The sequence below is a fragment of the Marmota marmota genome, unplaced genomic scaffold (genome assembly GCF_001458135.2).
Source record: "Marmota marmota marmota unplaced genomic scaffold, marMar, whole genome shotgun sequence".
Lineage (NCBI taxonomy): Eukaryota > Metazoa > Chordata > Mammalia > Rodentia > Sciuridae > Marmota > Marmota marmota.
In genome coordinates this window covers 41,193,067-41,200,224 of record NW_026000016.1, presented here as the reverse complement: position 1 = coordinate 41,200,224, position 7,158 = coordinate 41,193,067, and positions in this window count along the sequence as shown.

Sequence of the window (7,158 nt, the reverse complement as noted above, 5' to 3'; positions counted from 1 at the left end):
CAGGTGGACTCTGGAAATGACACAGTTTATCTGAGTCCCAGCTCCAATGAGGGGGTGACACATAAGCACTCCGTGGATGACAGCATTTCCCCTGCTCCTAAATCCTAGACCATTTGGAGCCCCGAGAAGGAATAAATGAACGATGACTTAATAGAGAAATTCTTTGTGGCTAATTTACTCTTGGACTTAAAAGCTTAAAAGGTAGCCTGCATAAACCCTGTGAAATTGCTACAAATCTCCATATATTTAAAAGCAGACACCATCCCATCTGCTGGGCATCAGTCCACTCCCCTGGGTCCTCCTGCCTCCTGCCACCCACCTAGCCACTGAGCTCAGGTGTGGAGCTTAAAGACAGGCGGTGTAGAAGCTGATTTTAAACAGGCCTTTCCCCCTTGCCCACTTCCCAGGGGTTCTGTGCCAATCAATTGGCATTAATAAGATAAACTAATTGGGGGTGTCCTGGATCACAGGCCGAGTTCTCAGCTGCTGCCTCTTGGCTTCTGGCCCAACTCCTGATGATCCCGATGGCCAGCAGGAATTAAGGGCAGGAGTTGGGGGTAGGACAGACTAGAAAGACAAGAACCTGGGGTTCAGGGTCCCAGGCCTGCAGCACAGGGCCATAAAGTGGAGGCGAAGACCCCCTTCTCCTTTCTCCATCCTGATGGGTCTCATCCAGTGCAGAAGAAGGGAACCTCCTCACCCATTTGGACCTACAGTTTTCTTGGCAGAGTGAAATCGTCACACACAGGAGGTAGAAAGGACTCTCAGAAAAACAGGATTCACATTTTTTTTGCTAGCGCACTAAGATACGGGGTCTGACAAAGGAGTTTACACATTTGCTCTGTGTAAGGGAAAGCGTCAGCAAGACCATTTGGAGGCAGAAATGTTGCAATGGATGGGACATTTCAGTGGTTTATGGAAAAACAATAAGAAAGGCCATCGTAAATCTCGCCTCACCCAGAAAATCAGTGGCTGCCATGTTAGAGATCTGTGGTTGCTACAGGAAGGCAACTATTTCATTTGGCTGTATTTCAATAGCTGGCAGATTAATTCTGTCTTATATGTTTATTTCTCTAGGAAATAATTCTAGCAAAGTCACGTCCATTTTACCCATAAGAAGGAAAAAAAAGACATTCATTTTCAGACTCTGGGGACAGTTAGACCTCCTATATTTCTTTCCTTTGATTTGTTCATTTATTTATATATTCAGTGATACCCGATCAAAATCTGTTTCCTTCATTTAGGCTGTATTCATTCCTCAAAGAGGCATTTCTTATAAGATGCTTTTAGATGTTCTCATGCCTGTCTTAAACTACAAATACTGGCGAAATCCTTTGATCAGCACCCAGCACATCATTGCACACAGGAAGCACTTCACTCTGTGAAAAGTTGTGTAGATTGGGCACTGCAAAACTCCAGGTGATACCAGTTATAAGGTCATCCAATGCTGTTCCATAGAACTTTCTGTGATGATCGCAATGTTCTGCCATCTGGGTTATCCAATGCAGTAGCCACAAGGCACATGTGGCTCTTGTGTACTTGAAATGTGCTTAGTGTGATTGAAAGAACCGGATTTCTCATTTTTGTTAATGTAAATTTAAATCACCGTGAATGGACTGTATGGTCTGTGTCCATAATAAATAATTCCGTTCTCATTCACTTGTCCACTCAAAAAATATTTATGGAGCTTCAGTTACGAGCAGTGTACTGTGCTAGGCCCTATGGGTACACAGAGTACAACCCTCCCTAGTGAGGAAATTTCCAGGCAAGACACTCAGTGAGCTGAGGGCAAAGGGGAGAGCACCTACTGTGTGCACTGCTACCCCGGGGGAGGGCTGGGTCTAACAGGTAAGAGGCTTTCTTTACGTAAGAGAGTTTAATCTGGGTCTTGATCTAGAATCATGCCACAAAGAGAAGGTAGGTGAAGAGGGCTCAGAAGGAAAGATTATTGGGGGGTCTTAACCAGGGGTCTATGGTAAAAAGCTGTCTTGGTGGTTGGTTGTGCACAGAACTCTCAAGACTGTTAACACAAGCAAGTTTGCAAGACAGACTGCAAAAGGAAAGGCTCTTCTGTTTTCTAAATCCCAGGATTCCCAGCTGGGGAGGGACAGGGGTCTGAAGCAACCTGCAGAGGTGATCTGTCCTCAAAGGCCTCCAGAAAACCACACTTCTATACATTAGAGAGGGAGAGAGAGAAAGTTTGCAGTTGGGCTTCTCTTCTTGCTGGTTGCCTCGTTGGAGGTAGGAGAGAGAGAGAAATGTTTACTCTTAATACTATTGTTAATAAACTGGTATAGGCCTTCCATTGGGGTAGAGAAAGACTCCAGAAGCCCTACTTCTCTAACACATTTATGCAGGTGAATTTGAGTGTGGTCTCTCAAGGTGGAACTATGCCCTGTATGAAAGGGGCACCGGGTGTTCTGCCCTGGGCCTTGCTCTCGGTTCAGGGCTGGGGCCGATGCCCGGGCCTAGAGTCCAGGCTGGGGAATGGCTGTTCAGAGCTCCCTCTCCATTTACTCATCACCCTGCCTGATGATGGTGGAAGGCCAACCCCACATGCCTTGGGGAGGACTCTGCCCAGAAGCTAGAGGCTTGTGTTTGGCAAGTAACCTCATGAACTCAGCTCTGCGGCTGGCCCTCAGCAGGGGTGGGCAAGAGGCAAATACCAAGGAGTGTTCCCCCACCCACCTCTTCAAAGCAGGAAATGAAAAATGCAGTTGGAAAGAGACTCTCCAGCCTGGAACCCGATGAGTCCTTGCTTTCCCTTGGTACTCCCCAGGATGTGGGGCTGAAGAGACTAGGTACCTAAGAATGTGCCAGGTGGGGAAGTGGTAAGGGGTAAGGGGCCTCCAACCTGCCATTGCTCTGGGCCTCCAGCAACTGTGGGTTGGCTAGAAGAGAGCAGGGTCAGAGCCCAGGCTCTTGGTTCCCTCCCTCCTTCCCTGAATTCTACGTACAAGTTTGGGAACATGATTTTCCCTCCTGGCCCAAGAAGAGGGTACGAAAAACTGAGGGAGGGAGATCAAGGAGTCCAGCTTCCAGGGGGACTGGTGGAGGAAATCTTGGCCTTCCTGGCCTCCTTCATTGCAAGGGACCTAGATTGCCAGAGCTTTCTAACATTTGCATCCTCTGAACATGCTGCCAGCTTGCTTTCCTCTACCCTCATCCATGCGCCTGCTGTAGCTCAGCTTGGCTGTCTATCACTTTGTTCCTGTTCTTCCTCGTGATGCCAGGACTTCTGTCCTTCAGTGGGCCACTGAAGGGTGGGGTGCAGTGGAGAAGAGGCACACTCTGGGGCCTCTGAGGTCTTCGCTTAAACCCCAGTCCCCCATGTACCTTCTACAAAGTTAGGGAGCAGTCCCCAAACCACTCTCAGGTCAGTGATTTGCTGGAGGGACTCAGAACTCACTGTGCTCAATGGTTATGATTTATTAGAGAAAAAGGATCCCAACTAACATCAGCCAAGAGGAGAGAAAGGTGTGCAGAGCCCAGAAGAGTTCCCTGCATGGACAGAGTTCCGGGTAGAGACATCTCTGAATTATCCTGTGGACAGTGTGTGATGACATGCACAGAATATTGCCAACCAGGAAAGCTCTCCTGAGCCTCAGTGTCAGAATTTTTACAAGGGGTCAGTTATGGAGGCACAGACGATCACTCATAGGGCAGACCTGAGATTCTGGCCCCTCCGGAGGTTGAGCCGATTTGCACCCAAAAACCTCACCATGGGTCACATTGTTAGCACTGACTATCTGCAGGTGGACACATTCTTGGCAGGCAGGACTTTCCAAGGGCTCAGAGGTCACTTCCTAGGAACCAAGGGCCAAAGTCTGACTTTCTCAGTTAATCCTTTCCCACATCCAGCAGGGTGATGTTATGACATTGCGTAATGTTGTGACTCTTACTGGCTGCCCTAGTTCCTCCACTGTAAGTTGGGGGCAATAATTCCTACCTTGCTGGTGGGGTGTTTGTTGTTGTTGCTTTTTTTTTTTTTTTTGGTGAGGATCAAGTAACACAAGATATGTGAAGGGTCTTGTATATTAAAGGGTTCAACAAAATGATCTCCCTCCTAATCTTTTTCTCCATTTTTTTTTTTTTGGTTTTCCTACCATATTGGGGATTGAACCCAGGGCACATCTACCACTACATCCCCAGCCCTGCTTTTTTGTTTGATTTGGTTTTTTGTTTTTGTTTTTGTTTTTGAGACAAAGTATCACTAAGTTGTCCAGGTTGGCCTCAAACTTGCCATCCTCCAGCCTCAGCCTCCAAGGGAATTACAGGTGTGTGTCCAGCCATTTTCCCTCCTGACCTTACTCTGACTCATCTCCTAAACTAGCTCAGAGCATTGTGCCCTCTTTCTTCTTCCCATCCCTTATCCTAACTTGCTTTTATTTTGTCTCCCAAAAAAGTAAAGTACCCTACATGTTGTTACTAATTTGCATTTTCTAGTTTTAAATAGCAAGCAGTTTACTGATAAGTACGTAGTTTCAACTGAATTAATAAATTCACTTGAACAGGTGACAACAATCATGTCAAAAGAATAAATGCCCTCCTAACTATCAGAAAATTTGTGGTGACTCGGGCTATCATATAGATATCCAAAATCACTCAGAAGACAAGTCTTAAAGAAGATTCGTCCTCTTATTAGTCCATATAGAATAGGTTCACATACTACCTGGAATCTGTAGAATCCTGTAGATGATTTCAACCAAATATGACCTGCACTTAACATGGCCTTTAAAAAAAAAATCTAATGTTGGGTGGTGAGGCTTTTGTTTCCTTTCAAAGCAATTACTCTTACAAATATTTGATTTTGGATCATTTGAGCTTTTTGCAATCATAATGTCACCCCTTTGGATACCATAAACATGACAGCTAAGATTTTTCTGCAAAGTCAATATCTGAATTGTAAATTCTGGCTCCAATGAGGGTCCAGGATGCATTACAACACCACCAATGTATTCAAAATCATAACGGGCAATACAGTCATCCTGAATAGGACAGCTCACAAGTCAAAGGTTCTCCCCAGAACACACATAATTCTATGCAACCTCTGCTAGTGTAGGACTTAGGTCTGTTCTATAATATGTTCAATTTTAGGGTAGTTTCAGGGCCTCTAGGGAGAAAAAAAAGACAGCATATCTCAAAGCATACGTGGGCGATTTATGGTTTCAGGATTCCTCTGACCCTAAAAAACCCAGAAGACCTTCACCCAAAAGCTCAGGTTGGCCTTTCTCACCCCTTAAGTTCCTCTTAATTACATTTTCTCTTTAAAAGATTTGTGTGTACATTATCATCTTTAAAAAGAAACGTTATACTTCTCCACTGCATTCATGATAATTCATTTACTCGTTGCCCTCTTCGTGGGCTGCACTGAGTATCCTGTGCTTACCCATCTCTGCGGCTTATACCTGTGTGTCTGCAGGCCAGATTCTCAGAGGTGGCGCTTATGGATTCATTAAAAGTCTTGATGGTTCTGCCAAATTGTTCTCCCAAAAGGCCAAACCAGGTTAACTCTTTGCCTATAATGCATGAGTCGGCCTCACTCCCTGCACCTCCTGGGAATCATGTGGAAGAAGATGGCTTAGAGGGTGTAACAGGCACTGCTGAGGCCCTGCCCTGCCCCTCAGCATTCAGCATACCTGTGCATGTCCCGGACACATGAGTAGAACAACTTGGAGGAGGTCTCATATTTGCCTACCAGGCAGCCCCCTCCTCTGAGCCAGAAAGTCCTGTGACTCCGGATACCAAGGAAGGCCAAGGAAGCTCTTGTTCCTTCACCCTGGGGGTTTCTGAGGGTTTCTGCTCTTCTCAGGCCCAGATTTAATTTCTTTACACCAGGACCCTGAGACTTGAGTTCCAGTTCAGTTCCAACCACCAAACTACCACGTGATCTTTCACTACTCTGGGCCTCAGTTTTTCTTTGCTGTTAAAAAACAAAAATGAAAGAAGGGAAGGGGTACTGGGCAATAACTAACACTTGATAACAGATGATTTTTGTTTACAAAGTGCCTTATTTCATTGATTCTCACTTTAACCTAATTTTACAGATAAGAAAAAGAAGTTACACGGGCTGCCCAAGTTCACTGTTTGCTAGAACTTTCCTAGCAAAACGTGTTTTCCTTCAACTTGACCATATCGGAATATTCTAGTATTTGTGAATCTAAAAATTTTAGGGCCTATCTTAAAATAGCAAAGCAGTTTTAAGTAGGCACTTTAGACACATCTGGGCTTCAAATTGTTACTTGGGCAGGTTTTTTGAGCTTTGATTTTTCCCATCTAGAATAACAATGGTTAACATTTATTGAGTTTATCCTTGTTATAGGGCAAACCTTGTCCTACATGAATTATTTCATTTTTTCTTACAGCTGCCCTGTAAGGTACTATAATTATCCCCATTTTGCAGATGAAGAAACCGAAACAGCGGGGCAGTGGGTATGGAAGAAACAGTAGAAAACTGGAACACATCAAAAAGCTTCAGAAGAGCTCCTTCAAGAAAGTGAAATCAGTAGAATACCTGATGGATGTGAATGTATTGTCATAGACGATCAATGGACAACTTAGGCTTAAACTATAGGTACTGTACATAAAAACAAAACAAATTAAAAAATGGCAAATATTAACTCCAGGAAAAACAAAAAGATTTCAGGAAACTAAATGATCAGTTGTGAATGGGATTTAAGCGGTCATAATAGATACTAATTCTGATATAACCAACACCAAGATGTGACTAAATTGGGAGGCAAGGGGAGGGAAGAAAAAAGAGTTAATGTAAGGTCAAGGGGAAGGTGAAAGATGAAAGATTGTCCTTCATAGGATGAAATCAAGAGTCAGTGCCCAAACAGAAAAAGCAAGAAGTAGCAATACAGCATATTATTTAGAGATATGGAGGCCATAGCCATAAAAACAGCTCAAAAGAATGGAAAGGGATAACTTCTGGAGAAAACATGGGGAAAATGTACTTTGTAAAAAATCCTGTAGAATGATGGGACCTGGATTCATTTATGTGTTTGTAGAGCTTTGATAATAGTTTTAAAAAGCAATAAAAGGAAAATAAATAAATTGCCCAAGTTTACCCAGCTCTGATACGGTAGAGACAGAATTGTAGGGTGCTTCTGGAGTTGATGGCACAGCCGCCGTGCAATACCACCTATAACGGAT